Below are 23,044 nucleotides of genomic sequence, written 5' to 3'. Positions count from 1 at the left end.
TTACGAATCAGGCATCCATTTAATTAATTTACTGGTAAAAATATACAAAACACGGAAATCTAAACCAGACGACGTCAAAAAAACAGAGAAGTGAGATGGCTTTCATTATTGTAAAAGCCGAAAATGACTTACCCACTCCCACCTTCGGCGGCTTGACAGACGAGATGTTATGTTACGCGACAAATTAGATTTGGCCTTACCTGGAAGCAATATTAAATAACTTATTAAAAATGAGTTTAAATAAAATATTTACTCACAAATAGGCAGAATCGTGTAGCGATACGCTACACGTCGTACTTAAATCGTTAATTAAAAAGTAAACATTTAATAACTAAAATAACCCGTGTTAAATTACATAAAAGATAATATACTTCCTTCCATGTTATAAACTATGAACATACTTATAACATATCACTTTCTCAAATTACTTATAACATAATTTCAAAAAATAAACATTAAATTATATTTCAGGCAATATCCCATAATAACTAATATAAAATTTATCCCATAGAACAGTGTTACTCAGCCCTTTTCAATTTCCGTACTTCTTAATAAAGCTAGAATGGAGGTATCCTAATCCGATTATAATAATGTTTATATTAGTTAACTCTTCCACTTATCAGTGTATCTGGCACTACAACTAATATAATTCACGTAACCTATTGGGAATTCGAGACTCCCAGAAGTGTAGGCGTATGAGTACGAAAGAAATAGAAAAAAAAATTACATAATCATTAGTATAGTCTATTATTTAATATAAAATATTTTAACATCAAAGCAACTTTGAAAGATGTGATTAAGTTTTCGCGAAAACCGTGGCAAAATTTAATAATAACATTTAGCTTACAAAGCAACCGATGAAAAAGTTGCAGCCAAGTGCCAGCAATAATACATTTTAAACAAACATTTAAAAGAGGAGGGAAGGAACAGAAGGTGTCCGAGACTGAACAATAAAAATTCCAGTTTGCTTTGCTCCTCGAGTTCGACATGCATAAACTACGTACCTAGCTACTAGCGTCAAAGGAATACATCCTCTCAGAAGTCAGCTCACATCTCGGCCGGGGGTGGGGTGGTTGAGGAGGCGGCACCTCGGGAGAGCGGAGATGCGGGGGTGCCCCCAAGGTCACCGCCCTTGTCTACGTAACCTACCGGCGACTGGGATAAGACGGCTCTCAAATACTACGTTGTTAATATTGAATGGTTTAAAAGATGCCGCGAAAATGTACCAACGATACAGGCGCTAATGCTCTTCAAGTTTTAAAGTAGACCTTTTTATGAAATTACTTTTATACCTAAAATTTCTGTTTAATAGAATTTTACTAACACACTTCACATTTTTTAATTTATTTTTTGTTCATTAATTATGGATTTTGTCCACAATATGCCATCCCCATATTCAAGTCCAAATGCGTATACTATTTTCAATAAAAAAAATATAATCTCTAATAACCAAGAATATAGATATGAATAAAAAATTTGTCTGTCATATTTGTTTTCTTGCGTAAATCTGCAGTCCGGACACATTCCATTATAATATTATTGGTGTCATTCACTACATCACTTGTTCCGCCAAGTGAACAAAACACGAACAGCATACGATATTCATACACGAATGAACATTGTGTTCGCCATCATTCTTAACACGTTGGTATAAATGAGGAAAGTACATTGAGTAATGATTTACTGAAGTCAAAAACGATGGCAAATATCAGACCACGTCTGCAAGCAATGCGATGCTAATTATGCAAATAATCGTAAACCACAATTGCACAAAAATATAATAGTGTAAAACAATAAATAGCAACTTAAGTAAGGAGCAGACAAAATTATCGCCCATTGCAGCTGAAATCAGGCCAATATTTTTGCTTTTTTGGAGGCTGGTTAACTTTGAGTTTGTCGTGTTCCTTCCTATATCGTAATTATCATTAAGCTAAACGTAGGTAGTAGGTTTAAAAAGGCGGCCAAGTTTTTATTTAAAATCATTATTGAGAATTTCTTAGTTCGAATGTGTCTTAGAACCCCAATAGAATAGTAATATAGGAGACAAAATTCATGGTATTAAAAGAAATGTTAAGTTAGATTTCACATAAAAACTATGCAAGTTTTGTATATATATTATTGTTTCAAAATGAAATCATTTCTTTTGATAGTGTTTAAATCTTTCTAAAGGCTGATAAAGGCACGGTACGTTGGTTTTTGTGTTTATTTAGGGGACCTAATTGCAGAAGATCGAACACTGTCGAGAATCGCCTGTTGAAAATCGTATCAATTGCAGTTAGACAATACTAAACTCAACAGAGTAATTTATTTACGTTCGCGTCGAGTAGCCGTGCGCGATAACTACGTGTCAGCTAAGAACAAATCGTGATCCTGCGGACACGTAAAGCGGAACAAGCGGGAAAATCCCAACCGGACATAGTGGCAAATCTGTGTCAATGCAAATATTTTCAATCGCCTTTTGGAATAGCAGCGTAATCACTTTTATTGCCTATTGGGATCAAAGTTGTTACTTGTTTAAAACGAAGCCAATGAGTCACACGTCGATGTTCTTGCATCATCTCATTATACTATATAAATGTGCGGCAACGGATAATTTTTTTTGTCGACGTAATGTATACTTACCATATTTACGTTTTAATATAAACACCTCTTTCAATACCAAATGGTTAGAGTTAAAACAATTTATTGGATAAACCCTTAAAAATATAGCATGTTTTGAAGTTATGACAGCAATGAACATTAAGGCGCATAGCGGAGTTTAACGACGTGAGTAAAACAGTAAACAAGTCGACTTATCGAGAACAAAAAGTATGTAAAACCTAGTGGCATTAAGCGGTCCGCACAAGTTAATAGGACATCATTCACTGAATTATTTACGTCTTCCTTTCTGTGAAGTGCCATTCATTATGCCTTATTGCAGAAGCATCGCGCCGGTTTAATTCCTGCACTCGCCAATCAACGTTACCGAGGGGACGGTCGGCATAAAAACAAGTGTAATATTCAAAGGAACGTCGCTGCGGTCGCCTCTCCGCAAACGGGTTTCGCGATGGCCAGGTGGGCCGCGATCCGCTCTGACTCAATGTCGATTAGATAAAAAGCGCTCCCCGTCTCTCACGTTCGCGTATTAATATTCTATGCGTTCGCACTCTGCCCGCTCCTTTACTCATTATAACGTCATATTTTATGCAGAGAAAACTGGTGGGCGATCAGCGCGGTGTGCCATTACGCTGCGCCTGATTAAACCCGGAGGTTGAAAACTGCTCGACGTTCAATACGTGCATAATTACAAGAGGGATACACATGGAAAAAACACTTTGCTGGTGACTCTTTTAGTCATAAGACCTTTTAATACCGATCATTAAATATTAGATTAAGACCACTAATTAACTTCTAACTAGCACTAATAATTAAATTATAGTATGAATAGGTTAGTTAGTGGTTTCCCACTACAAGTTTTAACAGTTAACGTGCAATGCAACTATTGGAAGCAGACTTTGTTATGGGCGGGCTTTCTCGAATAAGGACGTGTTTTGAATTCTCTAATATTTATTATAAGTTGAAGAACGCCATTATGCGGGTGCACAATTTTTACAAGTCGATCGTAGGATCACTATAGATTATCCTCGTTGGAAAATAATATGATCAATTTGAGAATAATACGATCAATAAATAAACTGTATCAATGGTCTTGGAATGGAATACTATACCGATTTAAGAATCTAATGATGTATCTTGTTCTTGATTACATTATATAAAAGCTTAGCCGTGGGCGGCTATCTGTAACCTATCTATACATGTGCATTACGCGGCGCGGCGGAGCCGGTACGCCTCATTAATTACATGGAAAGCGGCGCTATCTTAATCTCCCTGTCACGTACTGGCGTTTCGAAGAGTCTATACATCTAAATATGCGAGCGAAACGCGCCAGTCATTTCAGCACTTTATCGATAACAATCGAGAATGATGTATCGCCGATGGAATTTGTTATTAAAGCACGTACCGCGTCCCCACTCCTAACTGTCGGTCTGAGACAATTCGCACACTGCGACGTTATATTATCATATATCATATAAAAATATCTGCCACATTAATTACCTAATGGTTTAGTCTGACAAAAGGTTTCGCTTCTTTTTCTTATATTTCCTAACCAAAAAAACATTATTCTGAAACACTTTAAACTGCTATAATTATCATTTCAACTGTATAACGTATGTACTGGTTATGTACTGGTGCTATATACGGGGCTTTCGTCAATTCAGGCAGGACAGGTGGCCAGCCTTATGCCGATCCGTAGTTTCTACTCCTGACCCTTAAGGCCCTAGCAGACCTCTTATGAACGCTATGTGGCCAGCCTGCTGCCATTTCAACTTGCCAAACGGCTGGGCTATGTCTGGTAGAAGATGTTTTGTTATAGAATATATAAAGATGAGTAAAAGGATTAACACAAACATTTTATAGAGAATATACAGTACAACTGAAGGTCGTCAAGTAAGTCCAAGAGTATGTCTCCGGCCGTCAATAGAGTAGATACCACGTAGTCTTTATTACAACATAACACGAATTGGCGTCGACAGGCTTGAGTTCAGCAGTCTCAAAACTCGGCAAGACTAGCTAATAGAATATAGCGAAATGGAACATACACTGCACGTCATAAGGCTTTTTAATACTGCTACCCTGTTTATTATAACGATGACATAAAATTTTATTTTTATGTCACCTATAACTTAAACCTATAACGAAATGATGACACATGTTGGTACAACCCCGTAAATTAATAAAGGTTTTATAAAGGAAAGCATTGTCTTTCTGAATTATATCTCATACGCGCGTGCGTCAATGTTTATTATCCGACTGTATATTACTTTTTCCGAACATAAACAAAATACTCTATAATCTCTTATAGTATTAAATGATATAACCTACGTCAAATTCTTCTGCAATATCAGCAAGCCCCAGTTAGAGAGTAAGGGACAAAAAATATTATGGCATACTTTGGGAATGTAAAGAATCTGCTAAAAATGAATATGCTTACCAGTATTTCCAAAGCTGGCAATTACAAGATCTTATTAATAACGAAGTTAAATTTTAAAACTAAAAAGAACTGGATTCTTTCGTACCGCAACAACTTTGACAGAATTTTAATTTTTTTTAAATTAAAAATAATAATGAGCAACACGTGATCATTTCAGATGAAAGAAATCCACAACTCGATACAGGCCACCACCAGAGACAATAGGAAAGGTTGGCAGCGATCGGCATTTGTGTGCACAACTAGATATACAGAACTGGTATGTAACGTATCCCAACGGTGGGCGTGCGGGCATGTTATTACGCTGTTTAGCAACAGTTGCATTAATCTAGAATGCTTTACACTGTTAGTCTTTTCCTCCATTGCAAAATTACCTTCGTTAATAAATAGTTGCTTTATCCTGACTGATTTGCTGATATTACACATGCAAATTGATTATATTTTTTTTATTATTGCAACGTGGACAGATAAAATAGTGATCAACCTTCCGTGCCGACGCTAAAAATTAACTTGAGTTATGGGCAATGGAGATATTTCAGTACATATTATCAATGAAGATCACAACCTGTAAAAATAGGGAGAAAAGTGCACAAGTATCATATGTAAAATTTACGCCTTGTTGTATATTTTGTGTATGCGAGATTGTAAGTTTATTCACACTAGACAGTAATTCGGTGAAACCTAATAGCAGGGGGATTCGTTTACGTTTAGTTAGTTAGTGGAGCGCAAAGAATAATATTCGAGTAACCACACGATTGAAAATTTATTTTATACTTAATAAGCATGTTCCATGTTACTTTATTAAATGTTGACACAACTTAGATAGAATATAGTGTTATACGTTTATATTTTCACATTAAATCTTATTAATATCGTACACATAGACCACTGTATGTACAAACAACCAAGATTATGAATCGGTATGCAAAATTATTTCAATTTTAATTCTACTGTAGCCCGCAATGTTACAAGTAACTGTTCAACCACATATAAAATAACGTTAGCGTATTTTATTTAATTGTTATTACATATAAGGTTTTGTCAATGTAATAATTTCTACGTATCAATCGAAACAAAATCTGTTGCAGCAGTATTCTATACCGCATGGGTAACCTAGCCATGCTCCGATGCGCAGACCAATTAAAGCCGTACCCGGAATTCGAGCGAGAACGAAGCCTTATTTACACAACGACGGGTACAGTGTGTACCACCGGAGAAGAGTACACAGCGTTGTGTAAACTAAAACTGAAACGTCGCTTGTATGTGAGTGAATTATTATTGGACAATGATGTACCAACGCACCTGTTTTTTGCCACTTTAATTTGACAACAGTAGGTTTATTTGCATTTATGTAATGTAGAAAGTTTGCAAGTATTTGCAAACCAAAAGTAAACGATGATATTTAAATTACGTATCTGAGTACATTACTTTATATATACTTTATATATTAGGATTAGTCTGTTAAATGATGAAGACACATTACTTAATTGTCAGAGAACAATTCTTAAGACTTTTTTTCACGACAGGCAATATAGTCTTTGAATACATAATGGCTATGGAACCGTCGCACTGATTTTAAAACGGATAATACAATACATAAACGTATATTCTGTTAGGGTATATTTTATTTAAAGATATAATTTTAAATTATTTAAACTGTATCCGTGGAAAACGAAATTTCCTTAACATGTCATCGGGTCCATCGCTGTATTACTATGTGTAAACCATTAAAACCTGATCATAAAATTAACATTTAAATTTCGAGCGATCGGCTAATAAAGAAACAGGCCTTGAAAATAAATTAACTAATTATAACAACTTTGCTCACCTGCGGATAGTAGATTCGAAATTATAAAGACAAGATTTTTGATTTGCTATGTCGCCCACTTGTTTTTATTAAAGCTGATAATTTTTATTACAATATATTGCTTAAAAATTCAAAACAATGTGTGCGCAAAGTAAAAAACTTTTCAAAAAGAAATTACTTTTGTCTAATTATTAGTTTTAAATATATAAAAAGCGAGCCAATAGAAAGTCTAAGTAGATAACTAATGTTATACATTTAAACACAAGAAGTAATTTTCCGCGTGATCAAATTCACGAAAAGTATACAAATTCAAACTTCGTTAATATTTTCATTAAGCTATCAGTACAGAGGTAAAAGTATTAAAGTCGACGACCTCGCTACATTCAACAAACAGACAAAACAAACGATCGCAGACGAAAGGTTAGTCGCGAATCGAGAGAAGGGGTTTCATCGCAAACATTTTGCAAGTCGTTAGTTGAAACAAGAAAAAAAAACGGTACGTTCAAAATAGCGTTAATCCGGTTGGCAACTGATTTTTAAAAGAACGTCGGAAAGCTAAAATGCATTGAACACATAAGCGTTTGCGTTGGAGGCGAAATAAAAGAAGTACGCCGCGAGCCGGGTGGTTGCGATGGGAAATAAAAATTGTAACAGCCGACAGCTCCCCGACGGGTCGTGGCCAACTTCGTGTCGGCTAAGTAATTGCCTTTTACAGTTTTGTCGCGAGCGAACTTCCGAGCTGACTCATCTCGAATCTTTACGGCTGAAAACAAAAGAACTGGATGTTCTAGAAACGAAAAAATATTAATGACAAGTTTTTGGCCATAAGTCATGCTGAACGTTTACCTGTAATATTAGTTTTTTCTAAAGTAAAATAAGGTCCAGAGCGAGAGTCGTGGGATAAATCTAAGTTGATAATTAAATGAAGATAAAAACAAATGTTTTATCAGTAAAACACCAGAACATTCCACACTCGAATACACTTCAATTGAAGACTACAAGGTTTTTTTTATTATAAAAAATTATATTAAGCTAAGTTGCAAACTTGGACGTCCTACGGCTGAAATGAAGACGATCTTCAAAGACAATAATAACAAATATATAAATAATAAAATATATAATAAACTTTAAGCTGACCCTAATCACTTAATTTATCTTTAATAAAGTGGTTTTACCGATTTTTTTAAGAATTTATTTTTACTCATAAAGCAAATTAAACAAAAGTTGACATTATGGTTATGTAATAAGAATAGCGGTGAGCTAAAATAAAGGATCATGGTAGCTGAAGTAGTTAGTGAACTCATGATCTCGTATGACAAAAAAATTATGGCCGACCATAAGTACCAAAGTTTAATAAGCATCATCGAAGTGCGGCGTTACATAATGTATAGATAGTTAGAAATCGATCCCACGGAACACACGTAGCTCTAAAAAAGGGGTAGCCTAGAATACAACTCCTTTTATGGCGCAGTGAGATAAAAGACGAGCTGTACACTTGCGCAGCATAATAAAACTACCGCATAAATCTCGAGACCTCTGCGAACGCGTCTTGCTCGCATAGGGCTGTCATTTGCAATCATTATTTTATTCATCTGTTATAATACATTCAACAAAAACGACATTGAACAAATAGAATTAATTAAATTGTGATTATAAATACATGTTGTAAAACCAATGACCACTTGTGTACGTCATGAGAGAAATATTATAAGAGCCCAATTTGAAACTAAAATTCAACTTAAAGCTACAAAGGTTACAAACGCGTCCTTTTCAAAGAAAAATTCACATAAAACTCATGTTTTTTTATCTGATCACTTTTACATTATCCTTAATACATCAGGATAGAGAAGTTCATTCAAACTCTATTATCTTTACTTAAAAAGTCTTTGCAATGTAACCGGTATTACATTTTTACGTTACATTTACAATTTAATTATATTTTTTAAAACAAAACCTTACACTTGTATTAATTGTATCAATAATGAATGTAAATAAATTCATAACCAAGTACAAAGTACGATCCGATTTAACCCGACAGGAGACTCGCGTACGCTTAATGACCCTTTACACAAGAAACATTCGCATGCAGGCTTATCTGACAGCCCTGTGCGCAAAACCCAATTGGCAGCGGCCACGCGGCTCACGTCCTGTCGCTGACACAACTCCTCGCAAAAACAACGTGCCTCCACAATACTACAATAGGTGGCTGAGCTGAGCGGTTTCCTCCGCTTCGCTCTCCCCACGCCGGCCCGTTCCACCCCGCCACGTTGGGCCCCTCCGGCCCCCGTCTCCCCACGGCCACTTACGTGACTCAGCAACGGGCGTTATATCAAATTCGACGTCGCGCGACTTTGGTGGCTTGTTTTTCGTTTGTAACGTAGTTTTTTTCGCCGAGTCAATAAAACATCCGGTAATGGTGCTATTGGCAATGATAAACGTGAGCGACTGCGAATAAATTACGGAGACGGATACGCTTTATTCCTTTATTAAAAGTTTTGGGGAGCGGTGTAACGGAGCGCTGCGAACAAAAGTTGAGCGGGGTTCCGAGAGCCGTTTGAGAGTTGCGAGCACAGAGTTAAGTTCGAGCTTTAGCGACGGCGGAACTGAATCGACGCAGTGTTCGACAAAGTTGTGTAGCTTTACGTTTGTAATAAAACTTGCCTCGTAACAATTGCGATTTAAGTTGGCTGGAAATGTGCGATTAGCGAATCCAAACCAGTTATGGTTGCATTTTTAAGTCCGGATCCCGAGATTTTATATAATAGCCATATAACTACAAATTATTTAGTGAGTGATGGTAACTACTCAACAGTTTAAAATATATATTTGTAAGAAACACGAGTTTGTAAATATACGAACTTTTATCTAATATATTTTCATCAATTAAGTATCATCATTCTATGGAAAAATATTACCAAGTATTAAAAATGTCGACAAACTTATTCAAATAACTCGCGCTGTGATCATTATGTAAAAAACTAGTTTCAAATCAACAAGAACGTGTAACGTGTAGCGTTCTGAAAATAATATTCCTTTATATAAAAAAACAGGCGTCGCAATCGTGCAACGATTATGAGAAGATTATCTATAAGAGTGTTCTCGACAGGCGCATTAGTCACGGGGTCAATGTATCTTCCGAGACAGTGTTTAGCATTAAAACAAAAGCGGGGCCCGGCGACAGCAGCGGTTAGTCCGCGGAGCGCAGCAAAAGGTGAATAGCCAAGCGACAAACGCGTTGGCCACGTTACCGACACAAAACGATATCCAATTAACCGTGGCAATCGCTTTGGCTCTCATTTACCGGCCCCAGCAGGCGGAAACCGTAAAAAACCTAATCCCGGGCGTCGGACGGCTTTACTAAAAGCGACGATCTGTGCAGTTTGGTCAGTTCGTTATTTTTGGATTGAGCGGTGTAACCGCCATTGATCTCAATACCATAAATATGAACTGAATTTTTTATGAAAAGCTACTCAAAACGTACTTATTTCAGCGATAGAACGTTTGTCGCTGGACATAGACCTTCCCCCATTTAATACTCTAAGGAGGTTTTTAGGCTTTAACTGTTAAGCAATGAAGTAACGTTTCAAATGCTTTAATAAAAAACGGTTATTAAATATTTTTAAATAAAATTTACCATATCCACTTTAATGATATTTCGATGATAATTAGCCGCGTTTACTAAGCAATTTTCAAACTAATTACTTATATCAGCAATAACGGTAAACTATGATCGCTGGATTTTAAAGGCAACATTTTTATTTAGTATCTAAAATTTGTACCTAATATTGATTTTCAGTTGTAAACTATGTCTATATTGATCTCTATTCATGAATGGAAATTAAAAATATACTAATTACAAGTAATCATGGTTTTAGTAATGATTAATAATTAGTAGAACGAATCGTCTGATCTCCTTTTGAGTAAAAAAGTCTAAGTGAACTCATACTTAAGTTTCACGAATGACATTAGACCTTCCCGTTCATAGTTTTAAAACTAAAATTAAAAGTATACTATTAAATGAATCTTATAACATTCAAGAAATTCTAGTTAATCCTAATGTTGTGAACATGGTTAGTTGACCCAATTTTTTATATATGGCCGTCTTAGGCCTCGCATATATCATATCTCTAACACTATGGCCGAGATGTTAAATCTATAGGTTAATAAGTTTGTTAGTAGTGTGGTGTAATTTACTTCTTTTTTCTTCTATGATTAATATGTACAAATCAAACATCGTTAAATTTTAGGTCTTCTGGTCGGTTTTTCTCCGCAACTGATTTGCGGATCGTTCCGTGCCGGTGGTAGCTTACGGCTTAGTGTTAAAGTAATTTACAATTCAAAAGCGTGCGTGTAAATGTCAACTTGAGTAAAGATATTTTGATTTGAATAACATAAATAAAGTTAATAACATCACCGAGATTGCTGCTAAGCTCGTCGAAAATTTAATAAAGTATACGGCTTTTAATCAAAATCGATAACACTGCCTCCGTGGACGCGTTATCCTATGAAACACCTGCGACTCATAACAATGCTATAATAATGTACTAAACGACCTTCTTTATTCCAATGAATAAAGGAAACCATGTGAGTTTTTGTTAGTCAAGTATTTCAATATGAATCTTGAGCGAGTGGCTTTAAATTTTATCTTTATATGTAATTTACTCATTACCTCATATTAATAAACAGTTAAAAAATTATATTATACTGGGTAAATGATATAAATGTATAATTTATGTGTGCTGCGAAATTTATTCAAGTGGCGCTCTTTGTATATAATACAAGAACTCAAGGTACATGATTTAGAATATTAACGAACGCAGGAACGTACGCGGGTCATCTTAGCTAATTAATTCCATTAATAATTGCATTTCAACTTAAGAAAACTGTACCAGTTTAACTTGAACACGCTACTAGGATAAAACTAGATATAGATAGAACAGGATAGATAATTTATAAATAAGACACGTTAATTTTGATATTAAAACTCTGACAACTAAATGAATGTGGTCGTGACGTCTTACTGGCCTAAGACCTACGACGATACAGCCAGAGATATAACTAATACAACAGTGCGACCGTTTTAATATTTCCAAGTGCAGATGAAAGGTTTATTTTTTATGCACGTAATAAGATTTTCGCACGCGCCCATAGCTATAAAATAAAAAAAACTACACTGAAAAAGAGAGAATAATATACATGGACGTGAATATCTCCGGTAGACAGTCGTGCACCGCACCACTACGTTCAATATTTCACAGGGTGAACGACATGCAGTAGGATATTGTACGTGCGTACACGGGTGTGCAGAATTGAGTAATAAATTGCGCATCGAAGGTTTATTCATCTCGTAATAAACAACCGAATGTTAGTGTATATTTACGATTTAAACTAAACACTTCTATATTTAATTGAATATATTGGATCTTTGTTAATCGAATGCATTAACAGTTGTACTTCTATTTGAACAAACTATACCAGTTTTACTTTAAAATTAACATTCATTATTGTTACAAACAACGGAAACTCGGAACGTCTAAATGAAATTACATTATTTGGTAATCTAAAGACTTCACATTGTGTATTGTGGGACAAGTATTAAACGAGGCTTTAGGTAAAGACGAGAACAATTCTGAAGAACAATGAAATGTACGACTAATGCTATTATATTTGGTAGATGCAAATTTATAGGCGAACCGTTTCAAAGTCGCTTTTGTTTACTAAATCCACGTCGAAGTGTACATTTGTACTTCTATTATATCAGTTTCTTTTTAAAATAATAACCTCTGTTTTGCATGAAAAACCGTATGTTTCACTTAGTTTTTTATTTTTTAACACATGAGATTACGTTTCATTGTAATAATATTTTTAGAAAAATGTACTTTTGATGGCGCATCTTATATAGATGTTAACAAAACCACCGTATATTTATCTTAAAAGCTAATAGTATTTCATGCATATAATTATAGTACAAAAGTTTAAAGTTTATATCAAAGAGCGCAACAAAACATTTGGGTGAAATTGAACACTAGAACCAGCTCGGTGTCTAACGTTATATTTTTTGAACAGGCAATCGTATCCAACTTATGTCCAAGTTGCGCAATTTGCATGCAGAAATTAAAGCGAGTTTGCAACTACGGAATATTTGTCCCGTGAGATTGTTATAGAGAAATTTCAACTTTACACATTATATAGATAGTTCCAGAGACATTCGGGAACAATAACTTTACGCCTTACACCTGCGCTAAATTTTGTGCAACTTCCGCGTGCAACTAGACAAATGTATGTTTATTGCATTGCTCGTTAGCAACACTTGAATAATAAATCGCAAGTAGTGAATATGCAAAATGATATCGCCCTCGTAAATCAAAACAAGACAAGATGCGGGTCCTCCCCAAAGAATCGACGGCCCGAGACCTTGTTAAGTGAGTTACGTCAATCGGAGGGGACGGAACGAGGTCATATCTCGTATCTGGATGGCGTCCCAGCCGCACGGCCAAGAGGACTCGAGGGACCACGCCCTCTTCTGAAGGCACTTTCTCTATTCTCTTTTGTATTAAATTCTACATTAGCCATTGTTAAAGCATTCTTAATTTAAATTATGCTCAGTTTATGTTTCTTAATAAATCATAGAAATTAAGATATGATGTTTAAAGAGTTATTTTTTATATTTTTAGTCTAATCTACTGCTCATTTAGTTTTAAGTTTCAAATACAATGGGAGCAAAATTACTGGTATTGAAAACAAACATTAGATAACATTGTATTTTCTACAACGTATCCAAGGACCATTAAAATTCTTTATATACCTCTATTACATGTCTCGAAGTGAAAGATGTGAAATTTTATGTATTTCAGGCGTCTCTCGTGCAATAACGTTGGGGATTTTATTGTCGCCGATGGCGTCGCGTCAGCTCGTTCTGGCCACGTCACCAAATAGTTTTCTCTTCATTCTGAGCGCATCAGCAGCTTGTACTGATATGTTATTACGGACCACTTTTAGTACCTAATGTCCACAGATAACACGAGTTAGTAAACTTTGGTTCTATTAATCTATTAGACTCTGTAGTAAGCATTATTGGCTGTATTGTTTTAAAGAATTATTTACGCGGATCTAAAAGCTACCTTCCTTGTTCTATCGAAAAGACTAAACACACACACACACACATATAAATATATATATGTGTGTGTGTGTGTGTGTGTGCGTATATATATATATAGTACACGAATAAGGCTTGTGTGTAGTCAAAACAAATGCAAGCAGATAGGAAACAAAGCCGCAACTCAATTAAAACACTATTCTCTCGCCCAAATAAGCGTAGTCCAATCTGAAAATCAATACGAAATCATTTCAACAATAATAATTCGCAAAGCTGTTCGTTAATTACAATTTTAATAGGTCGGTCAATGGGGATGAGAGAGGACTGCCCCAGTCCTCCCTTCGCGGGTGGGGAGGAAACTGAAGAGTGAACAAAAGCTTCAAGTAACTAAAATTATATTGTTATTGTATCAACATTGAGTATATCGATTTGTATGATATTCCTGTCTGTATTATTACATTTATAGGAAAAGATTACAAAGAAGACTGAAAATACCTTCTTTGGCATTATTATACATATATTAGTAATTTAGAATGTAAATAAAGTCAAAAATTTTAAAAAGTCCGAGTATTACGACTAAAAACGAATCTAATAATTTTGAAATGAATTTTTATTGACATTAATTAATGATTTTTGGTATCACACAAAGCAGTTAACGGTAAAGCTATAATGAAATAAAAATAAAATCTAATATCGAGACAACTCAGGCATTAAAAACGTTATAAGAATATTTCCTAAAATAATATGTTGGTCATGAGCGCAGTTTGAGTCTTATGGAAAAGATATTTCCAATCTTAATTAAAGGTTTTCTGTATTGTATGCTTTTTGGCTAAGTATCGTTATTTAATAAACGCGTATGAGTAAAAATAACAGTCAACCAGCACGTGCACAAAAATTCTAAGGGAAACACGGGCGTGCTGTGAAACCAATTTACGATCTAAACTAAGCACGGACGGAAAAATGATAAAGCCGGCGACGAGGCGGGTTAAATATGCGCATACATTTCCTTAGCGATTCGCAAACGCATGCAATTAACCAGATCTGTGCGTGCTGGGAATTCAAACCATCCATTCGCAACGTAACCGCTCCGAAACCGTGCGAAAGCCACGTGGAAAGTTTTATAATAATAGAGTAATAAGCAGTGGCATATGAGGGACCCGCTGGAGCCATTTCTGACTCATTACTTTATACCACAGATCCTACGACAAATGTTCTTACTATCAAGGCAACTTACTTATAGACGATTTGACGACGATTGACGATTACAATTGTCATCATCATCACTTCAGTCGTCATTTAAATTAAAACATCAAATTAATTCACTACGTATTACGTTAACACCTTGTGTGTCACGGTCGATTAAGCTATATTTAGATATTTCATCAGCCATAGATTCCCAACAAGTGCCACTTGCACTCCTAGAAATACGTAATGTATCATCGGAGATACGTGATAAGTTTATTGGTGATGGCGGAATGTTAAGACGGTTATAATCATTTCATGTTGATAAAGGGACTTTCTGCAATCTCTGAATAGATCTCTAGAAACAGTAGTAGGTATAGCTCAAACAACATAGAGTTTAAAAAAATAGAAGACGTATTTTTAAGCGTAGATATGGGTCATAAGGAGAGGGTACCCAGAAAATAAAAAAAAAATATTAGGCGTACCGGAGCTTTCAAAAGTTTTACAAATTACAAAATTACAAAAATTATAAAATCATGTTAGTGAGACTGTTTTACACATAAAATATTTTAAAAACATGTTCAACGATGATAAATCAATACAGGAACAAAGATGACAAAAGGAAATACGACAATTCCTGCAAAACTTTTGTTACACAAATTCTTAATACACGTATAACTAGTATTACGTATAAATGCGTACGAACATCTTTTCCTCTTATATCTGGCATCTTCAAACATGCTTCTACGGTCCGTTAAAAAAAGTAGAGACGGACCGCGTGTTTAAAGCGGCCGCAATCGATACCCGATCGACAAGAGGCCGAGCCGGTCGAGCTGCGCGCGCGTGTGTGTGTGCGTGCGTGTTTGTAAGTACACAAATCTCACGAGCAGCGGCGCGCGTGTGTGCGCGCTGCCACAACGTCGTGCTCAAGCGGATGTGCTCCGCACATACATCCAACGACTATTTACCGACAACTATCTTGCAGAGTTTTATAGCTAATCCAACTGAATTACTTTCAACTGGGTTAGAAAATTCAGTTTCTGCTTGATAAATTTTAGCCATATATAAAGACCCTATATAAAAGTTTTATTTGCGAAATAAACAATAAACAATTTAATGAAGGAACGACTCTCAACTGACTCACGGTACAGATAGACGGAAAGTTATCGCTCGAACCGCCTGATCCTTCGAACCTCAAAGAAATTGTTACGAAGAACCTATGAACACTAAACTTATGGGGGGAGCCTAAGTCCGGCCGTTGACGTCGTTCGACTGATTTTACGAAACGAATAATCGTTTTAAAAATCATCTTTTGCTTGTACTCTTACAGCACACCTAATGAGTCGACGTCGTTTTTTGTTTATATACGACAGTGAAGCTTTCGGCTGTTATATAACTAACGAGTTAAATGTGGCAAAACCACAACATAAATTTAAGCAAACCATTACCAAAAACGAGTTTCATAAATACGATGGATTCCCTCGCGGTCAATGTCGTTCATTTTATGTCGATATATTCAACGCTCGTGTAATGAAATGAATTATTAAATGGTGTTAAATACCACTTGTGTTCGCGATTACATATTCAACATTTTCATGTCACTATTTACTGTAGCTACACGTACACTTTTTTTTAGTCTTTACACCTAACGCCAGCCTCTGTATATTAAATATGTTAAAAATATTTTGAATAAGAAAGAGACTAGATATTGAACATATCGATAATTCCACTGGTTAGAGATGCTAGAGCAAACCTAAATTATACATGCAAACAGTTCTTGACGTCGCAACAGGAGCGCCGCTCAAACTACATACCGCTGTTCCAGTGTCTATTAATCTAACATGATTATTTAAAGGCTGCGTTAAATGACTACTATTCAAAGAGCGGCTATTTCCGCTTCCCTTTAAGAATCATAAACAGTTTTCTATTCATAGAATACCTATCGATTTTTTTTGTAATGTATTTAACTAGCCATAATTAACCTTATTTGATAGTTGTTAAAATTTATTTTATTATAAAACTATTCCGATAATTTAAAAAAACATATAGATACACGTGTTTCAGAAATTACACACTACAGAATCGACACAACAGTCAGGTCGGTTTTTATAACCATAAAAGCATTAAACGTTTATTGGAACGTGTGAGTGCTTACATAATATTTACGATCGTATAACTTCTGAAGGGAAACAGGAAAGTAATCATTTCAAAAGATATCAATGAGATTATGAAACAACCGCGCATACATACACCCCAGGCTCTCTCAGTCTGAGGTACAATTATTTATATCAAGTCCATGACTTTATATTTATCTATTTTTTAAACACAGAGATCACAAGCATCGTCATGTCAGTCATATGAAGTCCATTGATAAATATAGGTCTCTCTGCAGTGTTTTCCGACAAACAAGGTAATCTGTCCACCCTATGCGTAGACGTCCAATCACGTCTTAAGTCTCCACTCTAAAATCTTAAGGGCCCTGCAGTCATCTGTTCTGCACGCTGTGGCCTGCTTGCTGCAACTTTAACTTGCCAATTCTCTGGGCTTTACGAGTTATTTTTGTCCTCCTGATTTCCGATTCGATCACGCGGAGAAATCCAATGCATAGCTCTCACCATGGCTCGTTTATTTTACAATAGTATATACCATTATAGCTTTAGGATGGTCTATCATGAAACAACTAATAAAGTGAAAATATCATTTTGTTCGTTAAAGGATTATGTCCGTGAATCATAAACGAAAACGATTATTTTCAAAGCAAGTCTGTAACAAGTACAAAAAGTGAAAAACAAGAGATAAGAATCGATAACTACTGACGTACTTGTTACTAAAAATGTGCAAAAATATTAGATAGCGTAGCTGGAGCACTTGCGATAAAATTGCGTTTATATTACATTGTAACGGATACGTTCGTGTGCATTTGGACTGGAATGGATATGGGACAGATTGTGATTAATTCCATGCAAAGCAATTCACATTACAGTGAATGGATATTTCTTGTATTAATATAGCAACAAATTAGTAGAGTCCTGTTCAAAAAGTTGTCTTTAGCTGTTATGGAAACGGTTCAATGTCAGTCGACTTTATTGTGTTCAGTGTTAGACTTTTGTCAACAACACTTACTTTATTTAGAGTTTAGTAAATATAAAATTTTTGTTTCAACAAAAAAAAAACTCATATGATCGTTATATTTCATAACTGTATTGGGGATTGCTACCCAATTCAAGGACACATAATTCCAGGCGTTACTCGATAAAGATCTGAGAAGTTTTAATCACAGAAGTTTTAATAATCGATGACAGATATTAGGCAAAAATTCTTCTAGGAGCTCTAGTAATATTGAAAGCGACTTGCATCCCGCGTTATCGAATAACCTAAACATTGTTGTCTGCCAAATCGTAGGTGAACTTGGTATGCCTTGCTTGCCGGTGCTTTCTATGCAAGAAACTTAAAAAGCACCTGTAGTCATCAGTTCTGCGCGCTCTGTGACCTGTCCTCTGCCAGTTGAACAGAAATCCGCTGGGCTACGTCGGTTACTTTTGTACGACTTCGGATCTACTCAATCCTGATTCAAACTCGTTCATTAAATGAAATAGCTTTTCATTTTGATAGCATTTGATTTAAATAAGACTGAAAGTGGTTGTTTAAACTTATTGCTCACCAATGTCTTACCAATACAATCAATGTACTATTACTATTATGATAATACTACAAAAAAATTATTAAAATGTAGACTTCCCGACGCAGAACTGGTCTAACTAAGTGGGTGGGGCGATTCACATCTTATGCACTTATCGTAAAATTGGTTGCAATCTCTCTTTGATCCTTTACTGTATATGTCAAGGGAATGTGAGTTGATTAAAAATATTTCAATTATTCATAACCCTGGTCTTAATTTTAATGCTTATGTAACGAATTTATAAACAATAAAAGGAAAATTTGTTCCTTAATAAGCGGTATCATAGCGATGACTGGATAATTGGACGAATATTCTACTAATGTTATTTAAGCTAGTACATAGACGGTTTTAACGAGTTTCTGATAGATAAATTAATACAAAGAATTTTTTTCCGAAGTCTAGTTACTCACGCCCTCATGCAGGTATAAATTGTCGTCTCACTCGTTCAAACACAAAATGTGTTTCGAGACCTTAGTTCTGCGATGTATAACTTTAATAATTTCTAAATTTCTCGATACATAATTGTCAACAATAGTCATCACTTAATGTAATTGAATAGACAAGCTATAATAAACAAACAAAATTTAAATAAATTTATCAATAGAACTTTGTGTATTACATATTGAACAAAAAAATTAACAAACCTCCAACATCCGTACCAAAATTAAATTTTAATGTTCTTGTTTTAAACAAACAAAAAACTGATATTCTAACAAAGTTAAGTAAAGAAAAATACGAAGTAAAAGGACGGAGTAAAAAAACCACGACACGATGAGAAACATGTTATACGACGTATAGGTTATCATGTAAAAGGTTATCTGCCATAATTCTACTATTACAATAATGAAAAACGTTGTGTAAACGCTACATGTTTATTCTACCCATTGAGTGGAACTTAATTAATTCTAACCGTATGACGTACGCGTGATGAACTACAATTATATTTATTGGTATTATTTTTATCTGTAAAATCGAGAATGGTTTGATAGGCCTCGTCAAGCGTGGCATAAACAGCAAGGGACCTATTTTGATTTTTTTATAGAGAAATTTACGGCTCAGAGTAAAATATCACCCGAATTAATTTTGAAATATGAAATCAATTTTTTTTTATAATAAAATAATACTGTTCTTCTATGTATCACACATGAAGGAAACAGGTGGTGCTTTGTAATTTTTCAATACTGATAAATCTTCACAAAATATTGATATTATCTGTAAATGATAAATCTATGTATGTGTGAATATAAACTAGTTTCCAATATGCACTTCATCTTAAAATGGCTTAAAGGTGTAAAAAACAAATAAATAAAAAAACATGATATTCAAGATAGTAACAAATTTGACATAATTTTACAATGAATATAATGAAAGATCATTTTAATTTTGACAAATCAAAATATTTTAAAGCTATGTTCGAATAACGGCATAGAGTAGTCCTAAATTTTTTTACATTATCTTTATGAATAAATCATTATTTACATGAACGCTAATTTTAAATGGACAGAGAACCCTGAGGCAGCGATAGGTCGCTTCGAGGCGGACAACTCGACGTCCGCTGTAGGTGAATTGTTTACGACACACGCGTCGCCAATCTGCGGTCGGCACACAGCAAATACTTGGGTATTACGTTACGTAAGTTGCGACAGGGGCTTATCCAATAACTGCATCGAAATATATAACAATATAAAATTGTATACGTTAGACCTTCTTTATCCAAAAAGTATTACAAAGGTATTAAATAAAGACTATTGGTGAGATGTTTAAAATTTTTATTTACGCTTAACATCTTAAATGTTTACTACAATAGGTTGGGTATCAAGCACATAACATATTTTTAGTAATCAAAGTTAACAGTATTAATGCCTAGTCATAGAATAGTCTTTTTATAGGAAAAGTTGATTAGTAACAAAAGAGAGATAAAGTTACATAATAAGTCTAACATCTAGTCAGAGCTTGTTAGGTACAATTACAATATACTGTTTAACTAGTTAAACAGCATTTACTGGTAGGATTTGTAATACAAAAATTCTTTTTATTTTAACTAATCAACTAATTACTTCTTTAAAGAGTAAGAAAATAAATAAAATATGTGAGAATAACTATGCAATTAATTTATAACACTCCTCCCAGATTTTGTTCTTTCAAATTTAGGTTATCTTCATTACAGATCTAAGAAAATTGAATAATCCACTGAAAAGAAGGTCTGTTCAAAAGAAACAATGTCAGTTTCATATTTTTCTATCATCATTTCTGTATTACAATTTGTGTATTGTAATTCTCAAATATTTGTGTTAAAGGCCATACATAGTTTTTTATTTAAAATAATCTTAGGTGTGTGTTATTCCTAGCTATCAAATTTTAATTAATCCTTGATATTATTTGAAATTGCATTATTTACAAAATATTAAAATTTTATTCAATTTTATTCATGGGTACTTAACATCAATTAATGAAGTAACTTGTACATTTTATTATATATTATCACTAACATTTCTTAAGAATATGCATAGTAGGAAAGCAAGATATTTGTTAAATTTTATATAAAAAGTAATGTGGTGAATTGTTAACATTTTAAATATTTTTAATGCGCAAAGTATGTATGGTACGCAATAAGAACCACAGTTAAGTTTAAATAAATTCATTAAATCATTTCTAAAGCACAACTCTCTAAGCACAAAGTCTCAAACACAAAGTTTGTTTATTAAAAAACAAGTATAATACAGCTTTAAGAACAAACTTTGATGGAGAAATTAATGAAAGTCCAAAAAGAATTCCAACAAGTACAAAGTTAACAAGTGAAAACAAACACAAAAGCTAAATAGGTAAATAATGAAAGGCAAAAACTTTCCAATGAAATCCATTCAAAGTTTTTACCCAATTCAAACTTAGTTGAATGAGAAGTCAGTACTAATTTAACTTTATCGAAATGCTGAGTATGTCTGTTTGGTATTAAATAGAATTATACTAGGTAACTTTCTGAAAATTAGGACTTGAATACACAAGCTTTAGTTAAATTAATGCAAATATGTAACAAGTATTTAAACTTATAACTATCATTAAATGTACAACTAATTAAAAATTTTGTTACTGAAGCATAAGACATCAAACAACTACAATATAAATGGAAAAACTAAATGGTAAAAAATATCATTTTAATGTATTTTTTGTGTCTTAAATTATCTCTACTTAAAATTGAAAGTTTTTAACTGTGTTTAATATTTTGTCATAGTTTCTAAAAATTGCAACAACGTTATAGCAAGTATTATGAGATAGACCTCGTAATATATGTAATATATATTTCAATACAAACAAATGTTTGAGTAATTACTGACATTAATCTGGAAAAATGAGCTAGACAACAAGACTATGATAGCATAATGTGAATGCGCCAACTTTCTAAAGTAAGTAGGTCATCAGCTTCCCAACACCGCGCGGATGCTTCTAGCACCGCGTGTTCACAGCTCAGGCCATACCCATATATCGGTAAGTTCGAGAAAGTCATGACCCGCACGGCCGTGAATTTTTGACGCGTCGGTGGCGTCGGCGTATATGTCGTCGCCCGTCAACTAGACCACTGCACAGAGCGGCTTTGCCACCATTACGATGACGCTATCACATTTTCACACTTTATACTGTTACACTCATACTTTACTCTGTGAAAGTACTTACCCGCGCTATCACATCTTATTGAACACTTTTTAAACTATAAATACGAGGGAACTTACCGTTTTAAATGCTGAATCCAACAACAAAGAATCACCAGCCACGCGCTCCAGTTACAGGGCACTCACAAATCACGAAAGCACTACGTACAGCAGCAAAATTATGTCACTAAAGGGTTTGTTATGTTCACAGTCAATAAACAAAATCGTTTTGAATAAAGTTTTCTTGGTTTTTCTCGCAATAAACACTAAACCGGGAAAGCGAACCCTGAATCACCGCCAGCTACGTACAAAATGGCGGATTAGCGTAATGAAAGTGACGCGCTGACGCGCCGACAAGAAGCATAGAATAAAAAACCGCGTATAGTTTATATCCAGACATAGACATACACAAGATCATTTTAAGTAGTTATGTTATAAAATTTTACATTGCATTTGTTTATAGTTAAACAATAAAAAAAATTGATCCAAAATATGTTAGTAAAATTTTCTACTACAAAACTAAACATCATTATTAGTTAATACGTTATACGTTTTATAAAATATAAATAATAATGTGAAGAAAAATATTTGAGTTTTGTATAAATAG

At 34.4% G+C, this 23,044-nt stretch overlaps 1 protein-coding gene across 1 annotated transcript in view; it reads right to left on the bottom strand.

The window, feature by feature from the left end:
- CtBP (C-terminal binding protein) overlaps nt 1-22,770 on the bottom strand; it is a 99,879-nt gene extending 77,109 nt beyond the window's left edge. Inside the window, exon 1 of the mRNA XM_068769341.1 lies at nt 22,519-22,770. The gene's annotated coding sequence lies outside the window, so the exon portion shown is untranslated. The remainder of the gene's footprint in view (nt 1-22,518) is intronic.
- Between the last annotated feature and the right edge of the window lie 274 nt (nt 22,771-23,044).

The sequence above is a fragment of the Battus philenor genome, unplaced genomic scaffold (assembly GCF_028537555.1).
Source record: "Battus philenor isolate CCGP_79_NKW_IND1 unplaced genomic scaffold, ilBatPhil1.0.hap1 SCAF_28, whole genome shotgun sequence".
Lineage (NCBI taxonomy): Eukaryota > Metazoa > Arthropoda > Insecta > Lepidoptera > Papilionidae > Battus > Battus philenor.
The sequence above is the reverse complement of the archived record's forward strand: the minus strand, read 5'-3'. Positions and strand labels throughout refer to the sequence as shown.